General features: G+C 37.3%; 1 protein-coding gene across 2 annotated transcripts in view; it reads left to right on the top strand.

Annotated features, from left to right (window-relative positions):
- The first annotated feature begins 6,789 nt into the window (after positions 1-6,789).
- Positions 6,790-15,129, top strand: part of LOC125772003 (uncharacterized) — a 46,004-nt gene continuing 37,664 nt past the window's right edge. Inside the window, exon 1 of one of the 2 annotated variants that reach the window (XM_049443277.1) lies at positions 6,790-7,406. The gene's annotated coding sequence lies outside the window, so the exon portion shown is untranslated. Of the gene's footprint in view, positions 7,659-15,129 lie in introns of both variants that reach the window. The other variant, XM_049443276.1, reaches the window with a different exon arrangement.

Below are 15,129 nucleotides of genomic sequence, written 5' to 3' on the forward strand. Positions count from 1 at the left end.
AACAAAACGCCCGATTTAATGAAAAGCGACCCACAAACTAACGACTCCATCGGGGACCGTTCACGAGCCGCCGGGCCAATAGGTTCAATACGTGAGGCTTTGACTATTTATGAGCGAATTATTGCATTCGCTTCATGCCGGTTTATGACAGCAGCGTACAGTGTGCTTTAGTGGTTGGTGCACCAAGGGCTTTATCCTATCGGTCTGTAGGATATTCTCGAGCTTCCCAGTTTCCGCTGGAACGAAACCGAATGTGAAATGGCACGACGCAACAAGATGCGACTCGATAACTCGATCCCGGATTTATGAGTTGCATATAAAAATTAATCACAATCCATGGGTAACGACAGATGACACGGGAGGTGGCCCCAGGAATCAATAGTGCCGTGGATGGGAGATTTGTAAGGGTTATGCATAAATATTATTGCTTGGGATTATTTTGTGACAGATAGCAAACCGGATCGAACGGTGAAATTGTATAAGGGCCATGCATACAATATTTGTGCAGCATCGGCCATCTACTGGGGACGAAGGAAGAGATAGAGAGGGTAAGAGAATAATTTGGGGTTTGTTGACTGATAATTTGAGTGAAGCATAATCGTGCCCAAAACAAACAGTGCTGAAGCGGAGTGGGTATGTAGGCTAGTAAATTCTTTCATTCATGTGTGTCTCATATCTGACCTTAGTTGTCTGATATCATACAGGTCAATGGGTATCTCGAAACGTTGCGATATGTTGGTTATGATGTAAAGAAAATCTAGGGGGAACCTTAAAAAGAATTTTTTTAAAAAACAGTTCATGTTGCTTACCTACTATCCGTAATGCATTAAAATGTATATAACATCGATTATTGCATATTTTCAGGCGTATACAGTCCGTAGCATAGTTATAAGTCTCCTAGATTTTTTTTTGCGAATAAGGGCAAAACTTGAAGAGATAGATTAAAGTGATATAGCAGAAAGTTGTAGATAATAAAAAGAAATACATTTTGTATAACTTATTATAATTTATACACTTACTTAATGATATTTTACACCGGCTCGAAAATCGCTCCCTGCAACACAGCTACGAGACATCTAACAATTAGTTTATTTTTAGATTTTTCAAACCATTTTATAAATTCTCTAAAATTAAAGTAGTTTGAATCATTTATATATTTTTTCTATTTATAGCTTAGTGGAAATTTTCGTAACTCCTGCTGTGTAATTATGATGAGAATTTTTGTGTATTTTTTGTATGTCGTTTTTAATTTTTTTCCCATTTTTGCTGAAGATGAGCTAAATGTAAGATGTTAATCGCTTTAAATTTTAAAGTAAATAAATCGACTTTTGTTGATAAGAGCTGACAGTTGATAAAATGTATCACAGTTAAATTTTTCTTTACTGCTCGATTACATTTGACTTTATGGAAAAAATCAGATTTTGTTTAAACTTCAGCGTTTTTCCCCTTCAATTTTACCATAATCGAATTTGCAGTTAGTTTATAAAATCACCTTAATTAAATGGCCTGATAGCGAATTAAATTTTTTCCTGTAAACTCTATAAATTATAAACAAATTGCTTTATAACTCACCGTAGAGCATTAAAAACGCGTTTGAACAAAATCATTTCATATTTCCAGGCGCATATGAGCATTATTTTGTCAGCAGATGTTTTGTCTGTTTAATTTTTCTTACTATGAACTCTTTAAATTATTAACATGTCGTAAAAATCTGCAGCCATATTGGGAGCTAATTGATACGCGGTGGTGTCATTTTTCGCTTTAAAGCACACGCCGAAACTTTTTCCTTCACCCTTCACAAAGAAACGTATGCACACACAAAAACAGCACATTTTATTGCACATTCCAATCGTTCACTTTCCAGTGCGGAATTCAGCAACGTTTCATCTGCCGAACTGAGAGGATGGGAATAATAAAACGGTGCCACGTCCGCCCGTCTTAAGCAAATCGTGCACATTGCCATCTTTGTGTTGTGATGTGGGAAGAAAAATGGCCAAAAAACGAAACTAGAAATCGTACGGAAGTCAAGCCAATAATCGGATTGGTGAGGATATGCACAGTGGTACGGTGTAAACTTTTGGGGGGGTTTTTGGAAACGTTTAATATGCCGTTCGTAGAACCGATGCTTTCTCAAGCAAACTATCGATGCAAAATCTGCTGCGTTGATAGAAATGTTTTGGCATCACTGGAGCGGACGGTAACGGTGAAACTGTTTTCCCCTACAATGCAAATAGATGTTCGAGGTCGATATCGCATACCGTCTGTATACGGTTTTATTGTGCAGCGGGATAATCTGCTCGTTATAAAGGCGTTTTTATTCGTGTTCTTTTGCTACCAGAAAGAAAGAACCTTATGAAAGGTAAGGTTTAACCTAAAAAAGAAGCTTTTCTATTATGCACCATTAGGGTTATGAGCAATAAAAAGACCAATGATCGTAACGCTTGAACCAGTCCAACCGGTTTTAAATTGGGTAAGCTTTTAAAAGGCGTCAAACGGATGGCACAAATCATGGTCCAACATGCTTCGATGCTTTTCACCTTCTTTTGCCCCCCACCCGGAAAGGGCTTCAATGGCGGGAGTCCCCTAGCAGTTCACAAAGCAACAAACAAACGGTGGGGCAGCACGATGCAATTTGCTCACCTTTGAATGGCAATGACGACCGGTCAAAAGTCACGACAGGGAAGTTGCCGGTGATCCTTTGTTGCAAAACCCGGTTTTGGTTCACCACCGGAATGAAGTGTGGTGTGGTGTTGTGTCACGCAAAAGGTGACGATAAAATCCAAAATCCGGAACGAGGGCGCCTCTTGATGGCTCTTTATTCAGCGGGTAAATTTGGAAACCGGAATCACCAGTGCCTGAGCGATGTTTGACTGTTTGTCTTTGTTTGCCCATCCAGACGTATACTGATCGATACCCTGGCTGTCGCGTCCTTTCCTTTGTGTTTCGCTGGGACGAATATGCAATGGAAATAAAGGAAGAGATCTGTTAGTGATGCTGCATCCTGCTCGGTACGTTCCTGTTTACCTTAATCCATAATTCTAGACGGGTATAGTAGGAAGTCTTTATGTTTACAAGAGTAACCCCATGCTGGGAAGGTTTTTTTTTATTTGGTGTATTTTCATGAGCTATCTTTCTTCGCCCTTCGAACATGACATCCGTGCGATGGATGACTGTTCGCACGCTTCTTTCACCGTTAATTCAAATCAGCTGTCAACGATCCAGATTTTTGCAGCATTGGAACACGTGGCACACATGAAAAAAGGTTCGCTGTCTGGTGCTAATGCTGGGTCCGTAACGAAACGAAACGGTCCTCAATGTCCTAAACGGTGGCCAATGCTATCGTGATGGTGAATCGTTTCGACGGTGGCTCTGTAAACTGTTTGCTTAACAGACGGCAAACATTCGCCCGATCTTCCTGCTATACGAAACAGAAAGAAACCGTCAACACCAGGCTAAATGATGTTACACGTCGCTAAGGAAGAAACGTACCCTTAACAGTGTGCCCACGCCGAACCGTGTCGCAATTCCGGCAAAAAAAAAACCGACACTCGATGAAGCGAACGGAAGCGTAAGCAAGTGCAGAAACGTACTCGCGGGCTGCGCGAAATCTAATCTGCTGCCGGGAATTACATGACTCGTAAAAGTAAATTAAGTTGCCTGCAACGGTACATTGCAACGTTTTCTGGCGAGACAGGAACATTTTACCGGTCCTATCCGGACCGGACTGCAGCGATGATTTGCCGTTAGCGAGAACAGCCAATAAAATGTATTTCATTTTGTTTTCGAATTAATAAAAATTAAATTATCAACGGTGCAACGCCGGGTTTGATTGTTGATGATTGCGCTTGCGGGAACGTTTGGAGTGGGCACAGATAAATAGCAAATATTAACTGGATGTTGCGTTCTGCCGAACTGGACAAAATATCATGTCCAGACTGTCCACGGTGAGATTGTGCTTTTCGTTATGCGGTAATTAAATTATGCATGGACATAAATCGGGATATGTTGCTCCTTTGTGCACTGGATGTATTCTGTACAATAACGATTAGTAGTATGCATAGGATAGACAAAGAGCGCTAGTGAGTGTGGAGATGTAGATCTTCTCTGATCGAGCAGAACATGTTGAACTTTCAAGGTTAAGTTCTCGTAACTATATTGTTTTGCTTATTAAACTTCACGCTCGGTTCTATCGTGTTCGAGCGTAAAAGGGTGTAACTATTTTGCAGTGTTTCTCATGCTCGTTTCGCTCATAACTGACGTTCAGCAAAGTGCACCTCAAAGTGCATAATTCATTACTCTAATAAATCAATCAAACAGTGCACTTGGTTGCACACTTTCTTCGCCTCAATCAATCAATAAAAAAAAACTTCATATCGCAAAACTTTTTATTTGATTTATTTTTGGCTTTATTATTGTTTTGTAAAACAAAAACTACTTTATAAAAAAAAGCTCTTGAGTTTTGTGTGTAATAAATTTGCTGTTAGAAACTTTTCCCTTTTCTGAGCAATGGAACCCATGTTGACCGTGTTCGCATGTTGGTGTATTCGCAAAACATCAACTTAGCTGTTTATTTGATATTACTCCTTGTTTCTTGCCGCTCCCTATACTACGTTTGCTCACGTTTTGCCGAGATTTTACGTGTAAAGAGTATGTTATATCGTTTGCATCATGTTGTGTGTGTACGTTACTGTTTTGCGAATTTAATCCAGCGGTTCGTATAAAGGCAAGCGGATGAAGAAGGTGGCAAAATGGCAGGGCATAGTTAGGGAATATGTGCAAAATCCCGCATCCAGCGTGAAGTTTCACTTCGTTGTTAAAGAGGCAAGTATTCTTGCAAAGGAGATGAAAGTACGTGTAAACAATGAAGCTGGTGCTGGGTTCATCCGTCGTGTCGTTGTCGGCGTAGGCAATGGTCTGATGGTAGATCGTTTTTGTGATGATTATATTATTATGTTAAATATGAAAAAATAATTAGTATAAAGTTTTTCTTTTTCAAGAAATGCAGTTTTGCTTAATTTGTAAAAAATAGCTATCCAAGTTGGGGTCGTCTGGTGGTATATGTGCTGGTTGCACACGACAGGATTCAGTATCAAATCCCATCCAGAATGTCCCCCTAGCAAGAATCTGCTATCTGGCTACCTGGTAAAAATAAGTCCAGAAATGGTCGGCATGAGATGTCTTAGAGGTCGTTGAGCCAAGAAGAAAGAGAAAAAGATAGAGAGAGAGAGAGAGAGAGAGAGAGAGAGAAAAAGGGGGGCAGAGGGAATCATACAACATTTATTAGATTTATCATTTATTACATTCATTTCTTATATTTCAAAATTACCAGAGTGACTTTACGTTACCTGGTGCTGTACTACTGCAAAAGTTAAAGGACACAAAAGCAATTATAAGCACCTTTGTTACTAATTTTTACTGGGCTTTGTAGCAGTTTGTTTTGCTTATGGTAAACCACAATATTTTATAATACTCATTTGTACATTACCAAATCTATTGTTGCCTCGGCTGTTTTTTAGAGAAAAAAATGTGGTGTCTTTTCAAGCACTTATATTTCTCGTTGGTTTCGTTCCGGTTTGCCGTCAATCGTCGGACCGCTGTTAATAAGCAACACATAGACATGAACACATTTGTTCCACCTGAGTTGGGATTGAACAAACTTTTTCTATGCAAGTGGACTTTGCAAAAATAGGCTCATCTGTCTGGTACGTGAACAGTCACATTGTACATGGCTTTAACTCATAGCCATAATGAAAAAAAAAAACACACATTTACGATCATTCGGTATTTGATCATTATATGGAGGTACACATTAGGTACATTCCATTTTTTTTGTATCTTTGCGAAGGCAAAGGACGCGAAGGATAAACCTATCCTGGTCCGTGAAGTTCTCCAGGTCCAAACCAGTAAACATTTTCGAAGTCCAAACCTATATTGGGCTATGAAATGGGACTTATCATCATCATCATTTAATCAATGTTTAAATATACTTGTCTCAGAATAATGTTTTTCAAATCATTAGCCAGAAACTCTCGAAGTTATTCGTTATTTTTAATGTATTATGCTAATATTTATAAGACGCTTTTATTTTAATTTATTTTTTCTTTATTTTCCAGGAGAAATAAATAAATTAGTTAAACTTTCAAAATTCATTATAACATATACTAAATATAAGAATGTTTTTGCAAAATTTACTTAAATATTTAGAAGGTACCCCATACTGGTTTTTAACGAATTTTTAAAAAGGCATGTAAAAACGTCCACGTTTGTGATAAATAAAATTGTCATTTAAAGAAAAATTTGCATTGACCACCATCTTATGTCTACTACCTACTGACAAAATGAACTCCAGCCTGAATTCATACATCAAACCCGGCATCCTTTGTTGCTTGTTTGGTACCGAAAGTATTTTTGTTTCTTCTTCTTGCATACATCTGTTCCGTATCTGCCTTCCTGTCCGCACACTCGGTACCGTGAAAATCCATTAGTAAGTTTTATTTCCCCCTCGCGGAAACCACCATCATTCACCTCACCCGTCTTCCACCACCTTCACCGGCAGCGATCGGGTTTTCCGGCGATAAACAAAAACTCGCCGGTTTTCTCGATCCCGCGTTCGGGTTTTCCCGAGTGCATCCACGCGCATTCGGGGCCCAGGTGGCATACTGTGACTGAACATTCATTCGCAAGCGTCGTACTGTGCCCCAAAAACGTTCATCAAGCCGTCGGTAAACGTGTTCGTGTGCCGCACACGGTTCGGATTGCAGCAAACCGGACGTCAACAAAGCAGCTCCGGATCGCTTCCGAGCAGTCTGTTCTCATCGATGCCGGTCAGTCATTCGGTAACCGACGACGCGAACGGAACGGTTTTCGAAACGGTCGCAAAGGATACACGGTCCGGTATCGGTTGTTTAACCGTCGCACGGTTGTTGACGCTGCGAACACGTGCGTTTGGGTGTCCTTTCGAAGATAGTGAGTGAGAGAGAGAGAGAGAGTGAGCCTTACTGGAAGTGATGTTTTTATAGTGCCGTATTATTTGTTCACCCAATCCGGTAGCTTTAAAAGGACCGAAATTGTATGGTTTTCACAATTTAAATCTAAAAAAAACCGAGGCTTATCTTTTTTTTTTGAAAAGGTGACCCTTATTCGAAAACCCACATAGTGTTCCCTGATGTGTTCGGAAAGGGCAACAAAAAAGTAACAAAAAAATAAAAGCGAAAAGTAAAAGTATGTTGACCCTTCGGTTCCAGGTCCTTCCGTGGCCGCCGGGAAGTCATTACGCTCAACAGTGAAGTGTGAAATTTAATTACTTTGCCTTCGCGAATAGAAGAAACGCTTGGCACTGCTCGGCTTGACATCGAAACAAAAGTAATGATCTAATGCCGCTGTGAATTTGCACCATTCGCATAAATGTGAGTGAAGAGAGATAAAGTTAAGCGGAAAAGTGAACAGTAGGGCGACCAAAAACCAAAAAAAAAAAAACTAAAAACAAAACAGAATGGAAAGTAAAATATGAAGGAAAAAAGAATCCGGAATCCACCTAAGCAGGATACAAACGGAGAAACTAACCAAACCTATTCTGTATAAGCTGGGTTTTTTTTTACATCATTTCCATTGGACCGATCGCACCGAACAACAAACACAACCGTTTCGGCAGTAAAAGAGTAAGAAAAAAAAAACATGAAAAAAGCATAAACTGGGACACCAGTAGACAGTAGATAATAATATTAATGAGAAAAGTCCGAGGTTAGTGACTGCAGACGAATGTTTTCACTTTTCCCGCAAAAAAAAAAATAAAAACCCATCAAAACCCGAAACGCATACAGCGTGGCCATATACCGGAAGAGATAATTTAGCACAAGTGACGCAAATAACAACAGTTGTCCAACTACTGGTCAACACCACAAAAGATGGCACGAGTGTGAAGGTACCGTTGGAAGGTGTGCAGACATACGACTAAATAAATTCATCGACAGACGATCCTGAACGGTACGTGGGACCGGTTCACAATAAATAGAGCACCGGGGAAATTAAAAATAAACACTTTTGCCCCCCTTTTTCTGTTTTGGTGCGCTTTTCTTTCCGCGTGTGTGTGTGTGTCTGTTTTTTTTTGTTTCTTAAAGGGAAAAAGCAACACGGAATGTTGAACACAAGAAATGTTTCACTAACATGCTTTACCTCTCCGGGTTTTTTGTGGTTTTTCTTTATGTTTTTTTCGTTCGATCGTTGGTCAATCGTGTTCGATTTGGATCAGACATAAACTCGGAGCGATTTGTCGTCGCGTATTGGTACAATTGTTTGTTGCCAGTGGAGTAAATGTTTTGTAGAATATTTCGTGCTAGTTGGACGTTTTTAGTGTGATTACATGACAAGATTGGTGAGGTTGGAATAGTCATTCATATTCAATATTTTATACAATTATATTAATGTCACAGTAATGATAAAAAAATTGTTGAATACAATTTAATTAATTTAATTAATTTAATTTTTTAATTTTAATTTAATTTAATTTAATTTAATTTATTGATTATCAGCCTCAAATAACATATTTTTCGTTTTTTTCTTATTTGAGATCTTACGAAAATTTGTATAAAATTGTTTGTAGAAATTTGCTGAAATTCATAAAAATTCAAGCAATGTTTATCTAATTCGTTAGGTTTTTTCCCATTTCATACAAAAAAAAAAGATTTTTGTAAAGTTATGTTTTAGACATACAACATAAAAAAGGACGTAATGAAAATAGATGTTTTATCTTCTAAATTTATATTTATTTATATGGCAGAATAACTTTGCTTCATCAACTCAAAACATTCAACACAAAACAAATCAAACTCACATTAATGCTAATGCTATTCAATGATGTACCAATATATGACATTATTGTTGGTGTTTTACCCAATCTTCACACACGATTCATCTAAGTCACTGTATCACTTTCACTTGGAAGCTACTTAATTATGATCGATCTACATTCGATACCGAGTAAAAGATCAGGCGTCTCCATTTTCAGGCGGTCGGTGTTCTCCCACTGCTTATCTTGTGTTTTAAGATTTGTTTTTCTTTCGACGTGCGTGTGTGTGTGTGATGATAAAACTTTTTTTCCAAAACACACACATACACCCACACTTTTATGTGTTGTTTGTTCTGCCCATATTCTGAACCGATGGCGAAAAGCAAATGTCATGGCGGTACCAATGGTGGTGGTGGTGGTGGTGGTGAAAACTTGCCCGTATCTGTCTGACGGTATCAGCATTCGAATTTACCGACCGGCCATTGCCGTACCATAGGTAGATCAACTTTTGGTTAGTCACTAGCATCGGCCTTCCACCCATGTTCCTTTGTGTATTGATTAGCCAAAACAAAAGGACCAGAAACTCGACCGTATGCAACAAATACAGCCTAGCGTGGTGGACCGTTCGGTGGATGGCTATTGAAAAGTGGCACCCCTTACGCGGTTAGGTGCACTGTGGGTGACAGCGATGTGAAAGGGTGCGTAGTTTTCCATGATCTAATCATAAATAACTTTATGGTCGGAATTTTTGGTGCAAAGCTGCGGTCCATTTTGCATGCAGGAAATTTTGCAACCGTGGAGAACCCCTACGAATGGAGCAATCGTATGAGAGAATCGCACATTTCAAGCATTTGCGATGTGAACTCCTGGAGTGGTTGTTCCAATGAAGTGAACACATTTCGAAATTAGCTTTCCCATTTGCATTAGTAATTCTGGTGAAAAAAAAAACCATGGTTCCAGTGCAGTCCATTGATGGTTAGGGTAGAATAGATCCAAACATGAAATCAATTGTAAGCTGCTTACATATTCATTAAGAGGAAATCGACAAATACTCGGTAATTCATTCGAATTGAACGGTGTGCAATAATGCGTATTAAAATCAAAATAAACATATTTCATTTCACAGTAAACCATGGAAACACGATTGCTTGGTTTGTACCCCCCGGCGGGATTGTACTGATCGATCGTAAGTATCGATCGCGTACATGTCGCCAACATGTTTGCAAAACAAACCATTAAATGTGTGTTTGATAAAAAAAACAACAACCTCTAAACACTACCTTTACCTATCACTTCATTTTCAATCAACAATACAATGGTATGGATTTATTTGCTGTTGTGTAAAACCTTCACCGATAAGGAGAACATCTCTAATGTCTCCGCTTCGCGCAGCTCAAATACAAGATATTCAATTTAATTATATACAACAAAGAAAACCACATAGACACCAAACCGTTTGCAACAAAACCGCAACGACACCGAAATGCGTTGATGTTGATGCTTGAAACGAATTTTACGACACTACGAAAGGTGCTAATGTTTTGTAAAGCATCAGCCACAACTCGTACAGGGCATGATGAGATTGTGTTTGAAGTAGTTCAGGAAACGGTCCCACACCAGTCGACACAGACACAGCTGGTGAGGACAAAATGACTAAAGTTCGAAAGGTTTTGTGGTGGAATTAATGTTACCTGAAGGAGGTTTACAACATAATCTCTTTATTGTTTACATGTATGAAGGATGTGGGAAGGGGTGCTTTATGAGTGTTTGTTTGAAAGAGATGTGTTTTATTGGCAAGTTCTTAATGTTTTCTTTTTCATTTTCTACTTGGTTGTAATATGTAATCTTTTTTACATTGTAGAGACAATATTTTATTTTTTGCTTATTTTTTAGTTAGTTAATTTATTTGCTTCAATAAGCAATTTTTAATTGTTTGCTTAACTAAGCACTGTTTTGTTTATTTATTTATTAGTGTTTTTCGTTTATTGTTTTGTTTATTTATTTAAAATTGTTATCAATATAATTATGTATTTATTGCATTATGTTTTCTTAGTAATTTATTTATGCTGCAAAATTTACATGCTGTTAGATTTTAGAGTTTTCAAACTCTAAACTCTCTGTTTGTTCTTTTAACAAACATGTTACAGATCACGTACGTATTTCTACTACTTTTTCCTACGCAAATGCAAACATTTTCCCAACCATAACCACACAAACACGTTTTGTTTGCGCAATTGTTTCACAACAATTATTTATTCCCTGCACCACTGCTTGACTTGCGTGTAAAGCCAAACAAACATGCCGTACACTTCTTTTGGAAGGAACTTACATTGCAAGAAAATATGCTTACCAAAGTATGGAGTGGGGTTACAGAAATTGTTTTCCTTCCCACAAAGTTAAACTGGTTATGGGGCCAAAAAAAGGATAAATCATCCTTAAAGGTTATTCAAGTCGATTACGGTGGTAGGGTTCAGTTGTTTTGTGTCGTTTCGTACAAAATCGTACAGTGGTTGAATATTTAACTTTTCTACTCAACTCGATAGAGCACGACAAAATTAGGTTTAAATTAAATTATTTCTATCAACTTTTTAAACTAATTTAAAATGTCCTGTTTTGCACGTGTTGAAAACACACGAATCTAAGCAGATGTGACTCGCATTCCGTGTTGCACTGCAACTGGGACTGTATTAGTTGTTTGATGCTCGTTTTATGTTTGCTACATCGATTTATTTTAACGCCCTTTTTTTCGCACCCAACACAACACAATAGCAACTTTGTGAGGTAAAATTACTTTTCATCAATTTTGATTTGCTTTTTCTTTCTACTGCGTCACGTTGTACAAACCTACCAGTGCCGAACGAACGGTACGGTGTTTATTGTCCAGCAAGGTGAGCAATATTTGCTGAATTTATTAACTCGCACAACACTTCGTGAGCCTCGCGTGCCTCGGGTACGGTGCTACAAACCGCCTGTGAAACCAATCAGCCATCCTGATTGATTTAATCGATTGACCTGATTGAAGTATGATTGTACCCTAGGGGGAATTCATCTCTGTGTGTAACGCACATTGTCAACCACATGCGAATGATACGTGAAATGTGACGATCACGTGTCGGATATACTAACTGAGCCTGAGAGTTAGGCATATCCCACCTGGATGAAGCCTACGTACGTGACCATCAGATGTGCATATGGTTGAAGATTCATTCGCTACGAATGTACGCTTAATTGTTATTGCATTAGCATGTTTCAGTCTCACAAAAGGTGAGTTTAATCATAAAATGTATTGCCGTTTTGCCCAGAGGAAACTGTTGAGTTGTTGTTCCTTTTTTATAATAAAAAAGAGGATTATGTACACATGCATTGAGAGCTCGTTGGAGGTCATGGATATGTGAATGAAAACGATAAAGGCAAACGAATAAAAATGTGTTTTTAATTTTAATTTGCTAAAAATGCACATATTTAAAAAAGAAGGCAATAATAACAAAATTTTCAAAACTTAGTTATGAATTATATTATTTTATTATTCAGAATTATGAAACTCACGCTGTAAAAGAATACATACTTGTTAGAAAAGGCTACAGTAAGAGTAAATAAAGAACTGCAATTCGTTCAATATTCCAATATTTAAATTTTTACAGCAAACTTATTTCTATAATAACTATTTAGTTATTCTTTAATAACAGCTGTACAGCTTATTGTGCATTGAATTAAGGAGGAATGTTCAGTCACCACGATCGATGAAATTGATTTTTATTTTTTAGCATTTTATTTATGCTCAAGGTTTCAAGAACAGTTGGTGAAAATTGCTGATTGTATTTAGTATACCGACGAATAATTAATAAATAACCCAAAGACTAATAACCCAAAGACAAATTCAAGTTTTATGCATGTGCATGTGATAAACGGCGCCGTTCCACACGGCAGAACCAGAGATCAAATCCCATCCGAACCGTCCCCCCGTAGCAAGGACTGACTATCCGGCTACGTGGTAAAAATAAGTTTAATAAGCCAGAAATGGCCGGCGTGACCTTAGAGGTCGTTAAAGCCAACAAAAAAGAGAGAGAGACTATATCGTCGATAGCTGTGCCATGTAACTAATATCACTACGAGGCAATTTTTATCAATTTTGTGAATGTTTACCCAGTTTGATGGTAGTTTAATCTACAATTACTAAGTTTAAGCACTTTGAAAATCAGAAACTGTTTTTTTTTAATTTTTACTGAACAGAAATTGTACATTGCAATACGAGAAATAAACGAGATCTTTCATATGCATTTATCAAATAGTAAAAGCAAATATCCAGGATATGTGATATTTGTGGTTAAAACGTATCTTTTTTATTTAAACCCAGTTAATTGTAACATATTTCCAGTTATATAGGAAAAAAATCTAGACTAAATTAGCCTGAATAATGCATACAGCCCGGGGAATCATTTAACTGAATACTTTAGTAGCAATAATTTCAAAAGTAAATGATACAACACAAATTCACTCGCATCTTCGTAGGTGCATTAAATCATGATCGCACAAGACAGCGCAAAGTATACCACCTACTACTACTACTACCTTCCAGACAGTTGCAACGGGAGCAAAAACTTCCTCTCTTCCTCTATTTAAGGTCGTCATTTTCCCGAGAAAATATTACACCCACTAAATAGACACAAAGCGAATGCAGCTCGATCATTTGTTGCCGGTCTTAAAACTAAGACAAAAAAAAAACGCCCAGCAACATCAGACCGGAAGTTACCGGATTTTTGATGACAGAACGACAGGTGGGAGAACGATTTTTACAGCCAACTGCACTACAGTGTGGGACGTATGTTTCGGTACAAATATCAAACATTCGACCGAGAAATGCTCTTTTTGCTGGGGAATCAATATTTTACGACGGGAAGGTAACCGGCGACGGGTTCAAGAAAACAGGCAAAAGTTATAATATATTCAGAAAACTATTCATTCCTGTTTCTGTCTCACCGGAAACAAGCGTTTTGTTCGCCGTTACCGATGTAAAAGGACGGAGGACCACGTTTTACCCCAGCAAACAATTGTTCCTTGTACAGCAGGTGAACAGATGTAACTGAAAATAACAAGCCAAACCCTAAAAAAAGGAGTTTGGAGTGATGAGTGCGATGGGTGAAACAAGGGATGTTTTGAATGAATTTATGTTTCTTCATCCTATCATCTTTATGCTCGGTTCGGTTCTTGCTACCATATTCCCACGAATCCATCATAAGCTTCCAACCCGCTGGTGGTTGGTGGAGAGCCTTGCTCTGTTACCGTTCATTGTGCTTGTGCCAAATTATGACAACAATTTACGAATCCACTTGTAGCCATTGTCTTGCTTGTTGCAAACTGCGCCACAACCTTTGTCCGTACGGCATACGGTGCCTGTTCGGTTCTTGTTGTGTTTACCCACAGGAATTAAATATTGTATCATTTAAGGTTGAAAGTGTGTACAAAGTTCAATTGAAAAATATTAAAGCTATACTATATTATACATAAAACAATGGAATTTTACTTGTTAAAGGGGAGGATAATTATTATTACACTGCAATAAAAAAAATTGCATTTAAGAAATTATATTAAATAACGCTATTTCGATTTTACAGCACGTCGTTTAAATAAAAGCAATAAAAGAGCTGTTAACTTAAAAAGAATTCAGAAACTTATTTTCTGATGATTAAAATTTAATTTTTCTAATCTAATTAAAAATTTTTCACGTTAAATATATCAGAAAAATACAGTCCATGACAAAACTTTACGACCAATTATTTAAAAAAAATTTAGTATTAATAATCAGACTTCAAAAGGTCGGTAAATCTATTATCTTTACCCAGCCCCAGCCCCAGCCTTTACTCTTATGAATTGTTTGTTAGGAGCAGTAAGGCATTAAAAAATTAATCAAAACTATATTCTATTTACTCGGAATACCTTAAAATTATTTTTATGTTCGAACAAATTGAAACACATTATCACAAATAAAGATTTTTGTAAATCGTCTGATAACATTGTTATTTATAAAAATATATATATATTTCGAACATGTGATAATGTGTGAAAAAATATTTTATTATCAAGTCTCATCAAAGTTGACAATACAGCTAAATGCCGTAATTATTAAATATAAAAGAATAAAAAAAATCTCAAAGTATTTACTTTCTTTGAAAAATAAAATTTGTCCTTTTTGCCATATTATTATTTTTTGTAATTAAACAGATTAATTGCAACTCGGGTAAGGAAGTAACACATTATCTGTTCAGTGTAATTACTCTTGAAATCGATATTTATAAACAAAATTCCATTCATTTTCCGCTGCACTGTCAATATCAATTCAAGTGTTA

The sequence above is a fragment of the Anopheles funestus genome, chromosome 3RL (genome assembly GCF_943734845.2).
Source record: "Anopheles funestus chromosome 3RL, idAnoFuneDA-416_04, whole genome shotgun sequence".
In the NCBI taxonomy this organism is placed as follows: Eukaryota; Metazoa; Arthropoda; class Insecta; order Diptera; family Culicidae; genus Anopheles; species Anopheles funestus.